This window comes from Pteropus medius, unplaced genomic scaffold, assembly GCF_902729225.1.
Source record: "Pteropus medius unplaced genomic scaffold, Ma_sr-lr_union100, whole genome shotgun sequence".
NCBI classification, from domain to species: domain Eukaryota; kingdom Metazoa; phylum Chordata; class Mammalia; order Chiroptera; family Pteropodidae; genus Pteropus; species Pteropus medius.
This window is the reverse complement of record NW_024347791.1, coordinates 19,914,698-19,932,655: the sequence shown is the minus strand read 5'-3', so window position 1 is coordinate 19,932,655 and position 17,958 is coordinate 19,914,698. Positions and strand designations below refer to the sequence as shown.

Below are 17,958 nucleotides of genomic sequence, written 5' to 3'. Positions count from 1 at the left end.
AGCACCGAAATATATAAAGCAATTACTAACAGAACTAAAGAGAGAAACAGACCAAAACACTATCGTAGTAGGAAACCTAAATACACTACTGTCGGATATAGACAGATCATCCAAACAGGAAATCAATAAGGAAATAACATCCTTAAATGACACATTAGACCAACTGGACATAATTGACATTTACAGAGCCTTCCATCCCCAAACAGCTGCTTATTCATTCCTCTCTAGTGCACATGGAACATTCTCAAGAATTGACCACAAACTGGGACACAGAAATAGCCTCAACAAATATAAGAAGGTTGAAATCACACCAACCATATTCTTGGATCATAATGCTTTGAAACTAGAGATCAACAGCAAAAATAAATCAGGAAGAACCGCAAATAGATGGAAATTAAACAACATGCTACTGAAGAATAACTGGTCAGAGAAGAAATAAAAAGAGTGATCAAGAGATACATAGAAATGAATGATAATGATAGTACAACGTATGAAAACTTTTGAGACACAGCAAAAGTGGTAATAAGAGGAAAGTTCGTATCATTACAGGCCTATTCAAAAAACAGGAACAAATCCATATAAACAGCTTAATGCTTCATCTTTAAAAACTAGAACAGGAAGAACAAATGAAGCCTAAAGTCAGCAGGAAAGAAATCATCAAAATTACAGCAGAAATAAATGAAATTTAAAACAAACAAACAAACAAAAATACAAAAAATAAATGCAACAAAAAGCTGGTTCTTTGAGAAGTTTAATAAAACTGACAAATCCCTGGCTAGACTCACTAAAGAAAAAAAGAGAAAGGACAGAAACAAAATCAGGGATGAAAGAAGAGAAATTATGACAGACACCACAGAAATACACAGAAGTATCATATAAGAATACCATGAAAAATTATATAATACCAAATTTAACAACCTAGAAGTAATGGACAAATACTTAGAAAGATACAACCTTCCTAGACTGAATCAAGAAAAACTAGAAAATCTAAATAGACAGTATGGAAGTTGAAATAATCATCAAAAACCTACGAAAAAGTAAAAGTCCAGGAACAGATGGCTTCAACAGTGAATTCTACCAAACATTCAAAGAAGATTTAATACCTATTCTCTTCAAACTCTTCCAAAAAATTGAAGAGGAAGCAATACTTCCCAACTCATTTTATGAGGCCAATATTGCCCTGATACCAAAACCTGGTAAAGATAACGCACAAAAAAAGAATACTACAGATCAATATCTCTCATGAACACAGATGCAAAAATCCTAAATAAGATACTAACAAACCGAATACAGCAACATCTTAAAAAGATTATACACCACGATCAAGTGGGCTTCACCCCAGGAGTACAGAGAAGTTTCAACATATGCAAATTGATTAATGTGATACACCACATAAACAAATTTTAAAAAAAAGAATCATATGATCATATGAATAGATGCAGAAAAAGCCTTTAACAAGGTACAGCATCATTTAAGATCAAAACACAGATATAGGTCTACGGCCATGCCAACCTGAACAAGCACGATCCCATTTGATCTTGGAAGCAAAGCAGGATCAGGCCTGGTTAGTACTTTGATGGGAGACCACCTAGGAAGATCAGGTGCTGTAGGTGTAAAAATTTAAAAAAAAAATAAGAGATTGTAAACCGACAAGATCTTTGCAATCTATGAGGTCAACCAAGGGTTGCCTTGCCTAAAAATAAATAAATAGATAGATAGATGATAGATAGATGATGATAGATAGATGATATATAGATAGATAGATAGATAGATAGATAGATAGATAGATAGATAGATAGATGATAGATAGATAAGTAAATAAAATAAAAAAACAAAAACAAAAAATCCACAGATATAAAAAAAGTTATAAAAGGCATCCAAATAGGAAACCAAGAAGTCAAACTGTTACTGTTTGTGGATGACATGATTCTGTATATAGAAAACCCTAAAGATTCCACAAGAACACTACTAGAAACAATAAGCAAATACACGTAAAGTTTCTGGATACAAAAGCAATGTTCAAAAATCCATAGCATTCCTATACTCTAATAATAAATTGTCAGAAAAAGAAATAGAAAAATAATTCCATTTATAATTACAACAAAAAGTATAAAATAACTAGGAATAAATCTAACGAAACATGTGAAGGACCTATATAATGAAAACTATGAGACCCTATTAAAAGAAATCGAAGAAGACACAAAGAAATGGAAAGATATTCTGTGTTCTTGGATTAGAAGAATCAATATTGTTAAAATGACCTTATTACCTAAAACATTATACAGATTTAATGCAATCCCCATCAAAATCCCACTGGCATTTTTTGAAGAAATAGAACAAAAATTCTTCAGATTTATATGAAAGTACAAAAGTTCCCGAATCATCAAAGCCATACTGAGAAAAAAGAACAAGGATGGCAGCATCACCATTCTGCCCACTTCAAATTATACTACAAAGCGACAGTAATCAAAACAGCATGGTATTGGCAGCAAAACAGACACATGGACTAGTGGTACAAAATCGACAGTCCAGAAGTAAACCGAAATTTATTTGGGCAAATAATTTTCAACAAAAAAGCCTAAAACATACAGTGGAGAAAGAGAAGCCTCTTCAATAGCTGGTGCTGGGAAAACTGGAAAGCCACCTGCAAAAGAATAAAACTAGACTTTTGTCTATCATTACATACCAAAATGAACTCAAAATGGATTAAGGACCTGAATATAAGACCTGAAACAATAAAGTGCATAGAAGAAAACATAGATACTAAACTCATAGACCTTGAACTTAAAGAAGATTTTATGAATTTGACCTCAAATGCAAGGGAAGTAAAAGCAAAAATAAATGAATGGGACTACATCAAACTAAAAAGCTTCTGCTCAGCAAAAGAAACTGTCAACAAGGTAAAGAGACAACCATCCAAATGGGAAAATATATTTGCAGGTAATGCCTTCGATAAGGGCCTAAGATCCAAAATATACAAGAACACATACAACTCAATAACAACAACAAAAAAATCCCAAACTATCCAATTAAAAAATGGGCAGAGGACCTGACAGACACTTCTACCAAGAAGTCATAGAAGCAGTCAACAAACATATGAAAGGATGCTCAACTTCAGTAGCTATTAGGAAAATACAAATCAAAACTACAATGAGATACCATCTCACACTTATTAGAATGGCTATTATCAACAGGACAATTAATAACAAGTGTTGGAGAGGATGAGGAGAAAAAGGAACCTTCATACACTGCTGGTGGGACTGAAAATTGGTACAGCCACAATGGAAAACAGTATAGAGATATCTCAAAAACCTAAGAATTGATCTACCATACGATCCAGCAATCCCTCTACTGGATATTTTTCCCAAAGACTTGAAAATCTATAACATATATCCAAAAAGATATTTGCACACAGATGTTCATAGCAGCATTATTCATGGCGGCCAGGACATGGAAGCAACCCAAGTTTTCTGTGATAGATGATTGGCTAAAGAAGCTGTGGTACATGTATGCAATGGAATATTACTCAACTATAAGAAGAGATGAAATACTGCCATTTACGACAACATGGATGGACCTCAAAATAATCATGCTAAGCAAAATAAGCCAGACAGAAGAAGTTGAAAACCATAGGATGTCACTTATATGTGTACTAGCAACCTAAAAGCAGCAAACAGGACAAACAGATTCATGGACGTGGACAATAGACTAGCGCTTACCAAAGGGTAGGGGAACAGGGGGAGGTAGATGCGGTAAAAGGAGTCAAATATGTGGTGACAGAAAGAAATCTAACTGTGGGTGGTGAACACACACACACACACCCCTTACTGTTGAATTGTACTCTTGCAACTTACTGGATTTTGTTAACCAATGTCACCATAATAAAAAATAAGAAATTATTCTTTGCACCAAGTTCATGAATTTATGCTCTCTTACGTTCTAAAGACTAGTTTTATCTTTCATATTCAGATGACCCACCTGAACTTGATTTTTGAGTATGGAGAAAGGAAGGAGGTCAAGTTTTATTTTATTTCCATATAGATATCCAATTGACATTATACAACTTTTTAAACTTTCCCCATTTCTCTGCAATATTCCTTTCTGACATAAATCCAGTGTCCCTGTTTATGGAGGTCTACCTAGATACTCTATATTGGTCTTGTATATCCTTGCACCAAAAGCACACTGTTTACTGGAGCATAATAATTCTTGATATCCATTATAGTAAGTCCTTCTATTTTGTTATTCTCTTTCAAGATTGCATTTGCTACTTTTGCTTTTAAATTTCTTTTACATATTGATTATGTAGAAGTATATAGCTTACTTTCCAAATATAGAGATATTTTAATTATCTTTTGATTTCTACCTTAATTTTTGAGTGCCTAGAGATATAAATCTGTATGATTATCTGCATAATTGGTATAACACTTTGAGAATTCTTTGTAGCATAGCATGTTGTAAAAATATGCCTTATGCACTTGAAAGAATGTTTTGCACTTTTGCTGAGTTTATACAACTTTTTCAAAGTTCCTGTATTCATGCTTGTTTTTAAACCTATTGTTTTAACATTTATTTAAAGAGATATGATTAAGTCTTTGTAGTTTTAGATTTGCCATTTTCTCCTTTAATTCTATTAAATGTTTTATTCCTCACTTTTGAGGCTATATTACTGAGGGCATACATATTTAGAATTGTTATATTTCCTGAGAATTAACCATTTTAATCACTATAAAAGAGCTACGACCATTTTTCTGTTTAATACCAGTACAATATATCTTTATTCAAATTTTTTACTTTCATATTCCTTATGTTTATATTTAAGTTGTAATTCTTGTAAGCTGCATATATTGTTTCTTCAGTATGAAAATCTTTTAAAATGTAGTATTTTTTTCAATTGATTGTGATAACTGTTATTTGAGTTTACATCAACTATGTCTCTTTTGCCCTTTTTATGTCATTTCTCATTTGCTAGTAACATTCTTTGAACTATTATTTTAGTAGCGCTTTAGAAATTAGATAAAGCTATCTTGACCTAAAGCAGTATTTGACTTTATCCAGGACAATAGAGGCGCTTAAAACATTAAATTCTCTAGTGGTTAATACCCTCATTGCAATGTTGCCACTATTCTGACCACTTTCACCACTGTTTCATTTGCTATTTTTAATTTCATATACATAGAAACATACAGATATTCTTTTGTCTTTTTGTAATCTCAGTATTCTTCCTGTGAGAATCTATGTTGTTGAATGAGTCATTAATTTTTATACCTGAGTAATATTCTATTTTACTAATATTCCATTATATATTTACTGTATCTGATTATTTTTGATTAACTTCTGGATATTGTTTATGAAAACATCCAAATGATTTGAAGTCTAAGATGATATTAGTTTCTTAGAAATAGGATTTACATTTACTTTTAGATGGTGCTTAGTGGCAAATCATTTAAAGAAGTTTTGACATGCTTTGAAACTGGGATTTTAGGAAATCATTATATTTCTTATTCACCCTTATTTCCTGGATGTAGCCCTTTTGAAAATCAACTTAAATATGGGTAATAAATTAGATACCCTCGTCCTGAGTGTGTGTTGATCACAAATATTTGTCCACCAATCCTAGTATATTTGCCAAAAAGTGTACTCTGCTCTTATTCAGCTTCCTCTTTTAGATGCAAGAGGTATCTCAAGGGTCTATATGGAACCAAATACATTTTGCCCATTTTTAATTGAAAAGAAGTATTTAAAAAAAAAACAGTTTTTTATACCTATGCTTTAAAATAAATTACTTTATGTTGTCATAGTTGTTAATAGTTGCTACTTCTTTTATATATCTTTACTTCTTCTAAATACCAGTTATTCATTAAAGTTGGAAATGAATGAAACAGTTGCATATGTTCAACTTAAGTCATTTCATTTTTGTAAATAAACTCCCCATTTTTACATCATTTTCATCATCCTTCACCAAAAGATTTTAATCTTTTCTGTTCCATTTCTATTTCTTATCAAATGTTAATAGTATTTAATGTTGAAAGAATCTATTTACCTAACTATAACCTCTTGTAAACCACTTTTATTAGTTATCTTTCTTGACCAAAGAGAATACATTATTGAATTTAATGAAAGACTCACATTTGACTTAACTTAGAAAATAGATAAATGATCTTTAAAATAGAAAAATTAAAGCAAGACCTATGAGAGAGGAAATGAATCAAAAGGAGCTGAAGGGAGTCTTTGAATGTGATAGTAAAACAATTGTTATGTAGTTTAAAAGCTAAAGTATGATAATTCTTGATGATTCTTTAATTTACCAATCCTAAATAAGAGTAATTTACAAAGTCATTTGAAAATAAATACATAACTAATTCTAGACCCCATAGAATTTATATCGATGTGCAGATAAATGTAGAGAGATAGATACAAATAGATATAGATATCTATCAAATGCCTTTTGTGACTAAATCATGTCAGAAAACAAAGATATATATTTCCTTTTCCAATTCTCTCCAGCTGGTGGTTTAAATATAATTAGTCTGATTTCCATAAACTGAATCACAAATCTGTCGTGTTGCATTAGTGTAATTGTGTTGTGTATAATGCAGAAATTAGAGGTTTACATAAATATGCAATCAAATACATTTCAAGAATCAAGAATATTGAAAAAGGCTGCTTTTCGTCTTATGTGTCACATGTTTAGAAATTATTTCTCCTCTCTCAGTCTCAATTTCTTTATGTGTAAAATCAGATGCTAGTAATAAGGATTATTTAAAATAGATTAAATGGAGTGCTTAATACAGTGGCAATCTCTTTGCTATTGCTCAGTAAATATTATTTGAATCTGAATATAAAACTGATCTAAATGTCCAAATATTTTATGTGTTCATTTTTTCTAGCAGATACCATTTAAAATAAAATGAGAAGCTGTATCACATGTCTATAGAAAAATTAATTTTTATTTCAAAATTATAAACATGCATATTCATGTTTGACTTTTTTGTTATCTAAATAAATAGACAGGAAGTAAAACTGGCAGCAAATGGCAAATCATACTATAAAAGTAGTGAATGGTGTCCACAAAAGATGTATAAGTTGATCCATTAGATTGCAGAAAAAATACTAGAAATTCTGTTTATAATTTTAAATAATAATTTGAGGTTTTCATTATGATGCAAATTACAAGAACCAGAATCCAAATATTTGGGATCCTGCCTCAAAGCCCAACCAAATCTCTAGACATTGCTCCATAATGTAACGGGCAACAGGGCACCTGTGCACCTGCTACTACTGTTCATATGAGTTTTCTCCAAGGAACAATACTGCTTGGTCATTTGCCATTGTTTGCACAAAACATAGGACTCAAACAGACATCAGAACAAATAAACTCGAAAAAATTCTGAAAATTCAAACAAAAAGTAAATGCAAAAATAAATTTTTTAATACATAGCAAAGCATCCTTGTGTTGTTCTTTGGTTTTTGTTTTGTTTTGTTTTGTTTTGTTTTGTTTTGTTTTACATAACAGTACAGCCTGGTTTTTAGTCCTTTGACTTTCCAGCTTTAAAAAATTTACTAAAGAAGATCACACCTAAATAAATTTATATAATTAAAATATTTATCAAAGTGATTGAACAGAATTATTTGGAAGTTCATTTAGTTTATAAATGAATCTGGGTTTTCTGTAACTCAAATGTTACATGTTGTACTTACTGAGTGTATTTTACCAATATAGACTTACATATTGTCATATAATATAGAAAACCTCACAAAGAGTCAATACTATGCATCAGTACATATTTATTTTTTCTTAGAACAAAGGGTGGAACATAGTACATATTTTTCCATTTATAGCCCCTTCTATTTTTTTAGTTAACCAACCAATCTACTGTTTTTTTAATCAATTAAGAAAAAAATCTTGACCTTTTTTCCATTTATTCTTCTGTTATAGTTTCAAAAAATTATATTCAATCTCTATTTCCAAATGTGCCTGAAACAAGATCCTTATTTAGTTAAAATTTCAATATAAAACAAGTTTTTTGAGAGTAAGCTTATTTTTTCAAAAATAAAATGTATTCTTATCAAAACTTGAACATACATATTATATTCTCTATTTTGAAATAATTTAGAGTAACAGGAAGTTTCAAAGACAGTACAGAAAGGGTCTGTGTAACCTTTACCCAGTATCTCTTATTGGTTATATCTTATATAAATAGATTCAAAATTTACATGGTTCTATTTATATAATATTTTCAAAAAGACAAAAGTATAGAGATGGAGAACATATTAGCAATTGCAAGGGCTAGGTATGGTGGGTATGATTATAAAGTGGCAGCCTGAGAAAGATTATTGTAGTAATAGAATAATTCTGTATTTTGATTACAGTAGTGGTTATAAGGATCTACACATGCACTAAAGTTATATAAATAAAAGTGCACAGACACCTTATACCAGTGTCCATTCCTCGAGTTCTGTATTATGCTGTAGATACCTAAAGTGTAGGGAGTAAGGGACAGTATGTGCTCCTATCTGCCATGGCAAATCTAACTGCTGCTACTGATAAAAGCTAAATTTGACAGGTACAGAGCCCCCATAATGTGGTACCATTCTCTAAGGGTAGTCATTCATTACGTGGGGCCTGTTCTCTTGTGGAAAGAGCAGTGATTCTGCTTAGCTCAACAAATATTCTGGGTATGGGTTCAACGCTCCTAAATATAGAGCGTCTCTCACAGTACATCTATCCAAGAGTATACAGTCTTTTGTCGAGGAATCTGGAATACTGCACAAATCAAGTATAAGGCACCTAATTTTAAGAAAAAGAGGTATAGCAGATCATGGGATACACTGGTGCTATCACGTATTATACTGCCAGAAGCTGCTGGCTTGATGCAATATATTTAAGTTAGATATATTGCCTGTGATCTTCACTATCAATCTTGGTTCACTATCCTCTAGGATATAATCTATACTTCAAGGCAAAAACTATTATTCTACCTATATGGTACTCTCCATAGATGGAATACATGATTCTGGGAAACGACGTTTGGAAGTAAGAGTGTCTTGTTTATAATTATTCCCTATGACTCACTTGATAAATTTGTGCTTTCTGTTTCTTATTCCCTGAAGGAAAATCACTTCTGCCAGAATAAATGTTACATTAAATTTAACATTACAAATTACTGTAAATGTTACATTAAATTTTAAGCTTTGCCTGCTGCTTGGTCACTCTGATCATCTCATGCAAGACAAAAAGTCAAGGAAAGGAGTCATCATTTGGACAGGAGTAATTGACCCTGATCATCAGAAGGAGAGAGGGCTTCTGCAATGTGTTGAGGCAGGAAGGAATATATGTGGCATGCAAATGATCAGCCAGGGTATACTCTACCTTCCCTAACCAATTGTCCCTTTGGAGAAGACTAAAGACAGTCTCATTTTTCCTCTTTTAAATAAAATGCTTTCTTTTTTACTGAAATATTCATGACATCTTTCCTTTTTCTTGAAGTTCAAAAAATTCAGAATATATTCCAATACAGATTACTCCATAATGATGGTGAGTGCTGACAGCCTGATGGGTGCTGGAAGCTTACTCTAGTTTTCTTGCTGGGGGAACCCACCATCTAAAGTGATATTGAATAGTAGAAAATGTGGATGTGCAATTACATGATATTATTACGTAGATTAACTTGAACAAAAGCAGCAGAAAGAAGTCCTTTCAAAAAGGCAAGCTCTCAATGTTTTACTCATAATCACATTCTTGTTCTTCTTCACATCATTTTTGTCTAGAACACAAACCCTCCAGATCTTCCCCCAAAGTAGAACTAACTAGGTCAGTGTTTCTCAAACTATGTATATATGAATTATCAGATTTCAGATGAGGTTTGAATATCCTCATTATGTTGCTTTCTCTGAAATTTTTTTATCTCAGTGCAGATAGAGAAAATTCTGACTGTGAAACTATAAACTAAAAGTGTTTCCTAGTAGTAGGCTCTCCATTTTCCTCCGACTTGTCTTTGTTCCCAACGCCCCATTGCACACTGGGGAACCAGGTCAGACAGTGTTTGTTATGGCCTCAGAGTTATTTTTATATCCCTGCTGCTACAGTCTTTGAACTTTCTACTCAACAACAATGCAATGGACTCCATCTGTGAAGCCCAGGTTTCACTGTTCTTTATTTCTAGCTCTCACACTTTCAAATTTGGGGATGCTGTTATGATTTTCTAGAATTTTAATTTATTTTCTATTTTGCATTGGTTCCTCATAATTATCTTTATTTCACTTTCATTAACCTGCCCCTGTCTTAAATCTAAGGTATAAAATTCTATGACTCATATGATAAGTTTCTTTTAACTAATTTATATTTGCTGGAACAACTTCACTAAGCTGTAATGAAGTTGCTTCCACATTTTGGGGTTATTTCTGAGAAGAGTTTTTTAAATCTCTTTTACACCAATGTTTTCTAAAAATCTCTTAGTAAATTATTTTTAAATATATAAAATAAAGACTATAAAACATAGTTATATTTTGTGTAACTACCCCTCATAAGGTACAATACTGAGTGTTTATAATTGAGTTAAGTAATTTTTTTCATTTTATGAGAGAAGTGACAGTGTGCTGGTAATAATTCTGCTATGATGAAGTTCATTGTTTCACTTAAAAAGAATGTTTGGACAAATGAAAATAAATAGAAAATCTGACTGAAATCCTGTTATGCCAAGCAACCAGCAAATTTTTCTTAAATGCATATTCTTCTGACTATTCATAATTATATAGAATTCTACTTATGTACTTATTGCTGGATGTTTTTAAAGTCATGGAACAGGCTCTAAAATGCCTGCTACAGAAATGTATGCCTTCATGAGCAGCATACACTATTTTCATTTTTGGATTGTCAGGTCTCAAAGAGAGCATCTGCTTATAGAAATTCATCATGTATGTATAGTTTAGTCACAAAGAATACTGGGAATTATAGTTCCAGGAATCTAGCAAAAGGGACAGAGATGTACAAAGACTTTTTTGCAAAGCGCCATTTATATACTATATTGTCTTCCAATATCTCATAAACTGAAACTTTCCAAAGAAGTTTACACTGATTTATAGGTTTCACATATTAATTTCTATGAGATTCTCATGAGGGAATGCTTAAATATAATACCATTTATTGATGTAAGACCTGAGTGGTAAAAAGCTAAGTGACCTTTGTTAGCTAGCAGTACAAGGGTACTTAGGTTGGAGACAGAGTGGCCTCCTACATCTGATTGAATCTGTATAGCATTTTGATCATGATCTTTCTTGTTCTGGGACAGTGAAAATCAATTTTGCTGCCTTTACTTTTTAAATTCCACTGCCATCAAATTTGTGTAAGGTTTTTAGCTTGTGGAGAGAGAGAGGTCTGTGGTTGTAGAAACTCTTATAATCCAATTGAAAATGTTCCATAGACCAACCCAGTCTACATTAGGAATTTGCTTCAAGAGATTTTTTATATTTATATCTATAGTTGGCATGAAATCATAGCAAAATAAAGAAAAGTTATAATTAAAAGAGTTTCAGGTTTACATACTATTAATCAGAGAAGGAAGGAAAAACATTTAATGGATCAGCGCGCTTATGATGAGGAAACAAACAAGAAACTTTAACCATGAGAATTAACTGAAGTCACATTAAAATTAATTCTGATCAAGAGTAGACCAATTATCCATTAAATTAAATGAGAATATCAGTGCTAATGAACAAAAGGCAAACACTCATTTAGATGTTTTACACCTCAGTTTTCAAGGAGATTGATAAAAATGCTGAAAATCTTCAAATCAATAAGATCAATTCCCTTGCCATATTCTTCCCTATGATAGAAGTATAGATAACAAGATAAGTCTAATTTTATTAGTTTTTGTAGGCACTGTAAAAATGATATGAACATAGCTGGTATTTTCTTAAAAGTCATTCATAGCTTTTAATAAAATTGTCCCCATGCTTTGCCAGTCAGTTGAATTCATATCTTTAGGACTGGGTAGTGGCAAATATAATCCTTTGTTATGGTTTATAACTTCGCTGTAACATGTGACCTCATACCTAAAGCAAACTCTCCCACTGCTAAGTTTCTAATGGAGTTATTATTTGGATAATTAATTTGGTTAATTACTACCACTTCTATGTAAAATGCCCTCTAATCCTGAAAAAAAATTTAATTTTTTTTTTTATGTTTAGTTGATATTTACTTCTGTACTTTGGTCCTGTTTTCCAAATTTTATTATAATTTCCTTGAGGGCCGATATTTCTTTCCACCCCCATTGCATCAAGCAAAATGTCTTAAACATAGTTGAATATTTGTTGAATTATATGCTCTACTTGATCTTTCACTTTGAAAATTGAAAAGATAAAATCTATCACAATATTTTGTAATCTCTCATAATACCCTTGTGAAATAAGTAATTTCTGTTATGTAGAATGTGAAACAGAGACTAATCATAAAAATGTAAAAGGTAAAACATAAATTCACACTCTCTGATATCTATTACAGTTTTCTCATTATCTTTTAGTAATTGTTATATATTTAGCATTTGTTTTGTTTGTTTTATGTTTATTTGTGGCTTATGGAGTTTGGTTACCACTTGGAAACCTATATACATATTCTAAGGAACTTTCAAACTATAAAATTTGAAAGAATGCAACCCCTAGCTCTAGATTGACAAAAATGATCTTACTAAGCACTATAACAATGTGTTCCAGGAAAAAAGAGTAAATTTTTTATGAAATAAATGTTTTGATTTGGATTGAGAATACATTTTACTGGTACAATTGTTTAATATAAACATTTTTATTTTAACTTAACATTGCCTTTAGCAAGAGCATTGCTATATCATAAATCAAGACAAGGTCAGTCCTGCCCAACAGAAAATTAATTCCAACTTACATGCAAGTCAATGGAAATTAAGGGGATATAATTAATTTATTGCTAATTCCTCACTTTTCTCTGCTGAGCTCTAGATTAATTAAAGTCCCTGGAACACTGCAACTCTAACAGAGCTCCAGTAATCTTATGGTCTCTGAAGGCTAGAATGAAGAATGAGCAAAACTATAAAACAGTTACAACTTAAAGTTTCTCTCCCCTTGAAACATGTATCAAGTATTAGTAGGAAGCACAGTGCACATTCTATTGCCAGGACAGAAAGAAACATTAGGTTGAACTATATAAAATTGCACTTAAAATTTTTCATGTTCGACATGTCAGTTTTAAAGAATTATTTTTAAAACATTTTTTAAAAATATAGAATCTGTGCAAAGTGTAATCTCGCTACAGATACTCAGGAATATCGGCAGTGATGAGAATTTTGTAAATTAATAAATTTAACAGATACAAAAAGTAAAACTATTCCTAAGATTGGAGCTACTACAATAGTGAAAAGGAACATAAATTTTTACGGAAACATAATTTTGTTTAAATAAGGTTTACTCTCATTGCATGAAAGTCTTTTAAGTAGGTAGTCATAATTTTTAATAGTTTTTGCTTATTAACTTATACTATCTTATTTCTAGAATGATTTCAAGGGATTGACTATGAGTTTTCTATGAGCCAATGCAAAAAGGAAAATTTGCATATTATAATGTTTTTGCAATAGAGTGTCTCAGGAGATATATTATTATTTTGCCTGTAAGATTCAGTGAGGTAGTGAATGATTACATCTGTAAAATTCAGCAAGTCTTATGCAGCTTACTTCTTTTTCAAAGTGCATTGTAACTTTTAACGCTGAAGAACATGGTGAACACGATGAAAAGAAATGAAGAATTGGGAAATACTAAATCATATTTTTAGTAATTTTACTTAGAGCTGGCGTAGGATATAACAGTATTATAACTGGTTGCAACAAGGATAAAATATGTGGTACTACAGGTCCTTGAATAATGTGTCATTCAAAGTTGTTTCATTATAATGTTGATAACATGCCATAGGAAACTAACTCTTGTTTTTATCAATTAACCTATGGCAAAATTGGTTTTGTTGTATATCATTGCCCTTACAGTCACAGAACCTATCAACATTAAGTGCGGACTTACTGAATTCACCTACTCATTCTTTAAGTCATTCATTTATTTAATCATTCATTCTACCCATATTTACGGAAGAGTTCAAATGTTACAAGAACTATTCTAAGTGCTGGGATGCCTTCTCTGGTGGAATCTATTGCTACTACAGGATTACCTATGAATCCTTTATTTTAGAATAAGGTGCAATGTCATCATACACAATTTAATTATAAGACAATATATAAGAATCAGACAACTTCTGCTCCACTGCTATCTCCTTAGTAGAAGACACTATCATCTCTTCCATTATATTGCAATAATGTCCTAAAGCTCTCCTACAGCCTTCAAAGAACTGCTTAAGTATATTTTTTTAAATATAAGCCAAATATTTTACCTGCTCTGCTCAAAACCCTGCATCATTTTAAATGTCCTATCTCACTTAAATAAGATTTTTACCATGGCTTACAAAGAATAACCCTTGATATCCCTCTGACCTAATTTATTAGTTATTCCATCCACCACTCTGGATGTCTTGCTTTTTCTCACATGTGACAAACATTCTCTTATCTTAGGACCTGTGCACTTATTCTTCTTTCTGCCTGGAACACTCTTTTTCCAGATAGCCACAAGAATCAGTCCCTCACTTCCTGTTAAACTCAACTTGAAAGTACTTTTTATTAGAGAAGTCTTTCCTATCATTTATATAAAATAGCTCTGATCTCAATTATACACCACCTTGCTCACATTACCAAATTTTGCTTTATGCTTAAAACACAAGCTAACATGAAAAACACTGTTGCAAGAAAACACTTGTTTTCTACTTGGAGTTTTATAAAGACAATTAAATTAAATATTAATATATGGAACAAATTCTGAATGCACTCTGATGTTGATATTTAATTTCTCTCTGAGGATCTGGTGAGATCCCTTATTCAGTATTAATAAGGAACCATAACTTTTCCTCTTGCTTCCAGATGCCTCTTTGACAAGTTTCATCCAATTCTATTCTCTTTTTCATGACTACTTCTTCCTTACATTTGAATTTTTATATTTTCTTTGTTTCTGGTCATTTATTACTATTGGCAGAATTTTCTTAGTTTTGCATCTGCAACTATTTGAAGCTCACTTTAAGTACAGTATTTATCAATTTGTTTTTGTGGCAGTATGCTATTCCAATAAATGATGCAAAAGTCTGCTGTGTTTAATTCAATAATAAACATCTGTTACATGTCAGGCAGTGTCTAAATACTTAGAATAATACAGATAGCCAAGAATCATGTAGATGGAAATTGAGCTCCACCTCTTAAGAGAAAGAGAATTTGTGGATGTATGTTAAAACCACCACACAAATAAGTATCTAAAAGCAGGCTGATCTCCGCATAAAGTATGGGGACTCCTCTATGGCCATAAACAAATATGAAACTCGAAAGCAGAAAGTTAAAGGAGCTGTCCCGGGACATCTGCATATTAAAGAAACCTAGAGAATCATTACGGACTATATCTGTGATTCGTCTTCCAGCCTCTTCTGCCAGAAGGTTAGTCATGTGACTATGCTGTCCAATAAAATATGAATGAGAGTAGTGGGTGAATTTTCCATGCCAAGATGAGTAATTATCCATAATGCCTTCTTCCCTTTCTTCTCTTCTCATCTGGCTAATAATGAAAAGATCCAAAATGTTGATCCTACGATCAAGAAAGTTTAGATTCCAAAGTCATCATTTGAAGACGTGCCCAGGAATCTAACTAGCAGTGAGCTTCATCCTAGTGAAAATGTATACTATTATGATGGCAAAATCTCTGAAATTTCAGAGTTCATTAGTTACAGTAGAATATCTTGTTCAATCAAGTAATCTAGAAATTTGTGCTGTGAAATGATAGTCATCTATAATTTGAAGTGCTTTTTTTCCTTCTACAACAAAAACTTAATATAAGTGGCAACAATAAGCAAATTTCCTGTGCTAAGCCCCAGCAGCTTATAAATGTTTTAGGCTTCAAGAACTGTATGGTCCCTATTGAAACTACTCAACAATCCTGAACTCAGCCACAGACAGTATGTAATGAAAAACCAAGGTGTTCCAGTACCACCTTATTTACAAAAACAGGTCAAAGGCCAGATTGGGCCTACAGGCATAATTTGCTAAGCCATGGCCTATAGTGTTACAAGGAAATTAATAATGAAGAATGGCAATGTTGTGATCCATGTTATGCAGTAGCAAAACTGTTGCTGCCATGTTATAGGAGACCAACCACGTGCCTGGTGAATTAGGAGACCTAGCAAAAGTGATTTTTAAATCCCAGCACTGGTGTGTGCTGGTTGAGTCTAACAATGTATATATATATATTTTTTTAATTAATTATTTTAATTGAAGAAATGATTTAAATTTTTTCCCCTGTCTACCCCTCTCCCTTCTGATAATAACAATGTATATTAAGAAAATAGCTAGACAAACAATGGGTGATTCAGCAAGTAAAAAAAAAACTTTTTTTAATTCAAGATTTGAAGATCTACAAATCTGGAAAATCTGAATATTTTCAGACCCCAACAGAAGAGATTAAATTTTAAATGGCTTTGAGCAGCAAAGTTTCTCACTTGTATAAAGTAAATAAGGAATCACAAACCAGATTAAGAGAGGGGCCTTCGCATCCACATCTTTAGGGCCACCACCAAGTTACAGGAGGGACAAGGGGACCAAAAAGCAAAATTGAATTGGCTGAAAGGATATGCATAGGGGCTTACTAAACTTTTAAAGGACTGTATTGCCAAGGAAATTACAAATAGGTAAAAAAGCTTTGGGTTAGCTATAGACAGTGGAGATTGTGTAGTGTAAAAAAAAAAAAAAAATCAACCTGAATATCTTTCCAAAGGACAGGATTAACTGAAATGTTCACCTATGAAACGTCTATGCAAAATCATACCCTCAACATTATTTGAAGACAGAGAATGCAAAATTATTGTAAATAAGAGCAAAAAAACAATAGGACTATCAATGCTTTAGTACCCTATGCTCCCACCCATCCTCATGCATCTCAGAGCTTTGTGGCAAGAAAAGGAACAAAAAATTGCAAGACATACAGAGGAGGAACACTACCTAAGGAGTCTGAGGGTAAGTTAAAGCAACTACAGGAAAGATAAAATCTATGTTAAATCTGAAGATATTCAAGAGGGAAAAAAGGCAGATCACACGAAAAACTGCAGGGAAGGGATTTCAAAGTACATATTCTTAAAAGAGCCAACCATAAGGAGACAGGTGAAGAATTTAAAGAGATGGACTCCATTTCAGGCATACAATTTAAAGAGGTAAATTATTTAATGGGATAAGCTTCTTAATCCGGAAATGTAACTTTACTGAGTTTTGTAGAATAACCAAGGGGGCAATATGATAATGCATGGTCATTTGTGGAGTATTCCTGTTAGTTCAGTGACCTCTAGTTTCAGCTGAACAGCATTGGTGGCTTTGGGGGAGACAATATATATTTGATTTATTTAGATGCATTTTCCTGTATCATCCAATATTTGTGAGGGAGAAAAAAGCATAATTAAAAATAAAACAATATTCCAAAGTTATGACTTCTGGGGAGTAAAAGGAACAAAAAAGGAAAAGAAGTATACTCTGGCAGTGAGGTGGTGAAAGAGAAAAATATATGAAAAATGTAGGGTTCTGCAGCACACAAAAGACACTCAATTTCCCCTTTTTTGTCCTTCCACAGAGCATTTTAATTGTAACTTTTTAATTAGGAAATGTAACTTCATTGAGTTTCACAGAGTAATCAAGGGAGCAATACGATCATGCATGGTCATTCATGGAGTATCTTCCAAGTTACTTCAGCTGCCACTATTTTCAACTGAATATTGGTATCTTTTTGAGAGACAAGACATTTTTGATTTATTTAGATGTATTAACCTGTTGCGTTCAAGACTTGTGACATTCAGTATCCATGTGTGCTTTCACC

The 17,958-nt window shown here is 32.2% G+C and overlaps 1 pseudogene; it reads left to right on the top strand.

The window, feature by feature from the left end:
* Positions 1 to 1,494: 1,494 nt before the first annotated feature.
* On the top strand, positions 1,495 to 1,613 carry LOC120615217 (uncharacterized; annotated as a pseudogene).
* The last annotated feature ends 16,345 nt before the right edge of the window (positions 1,614 to 17,958 follow it).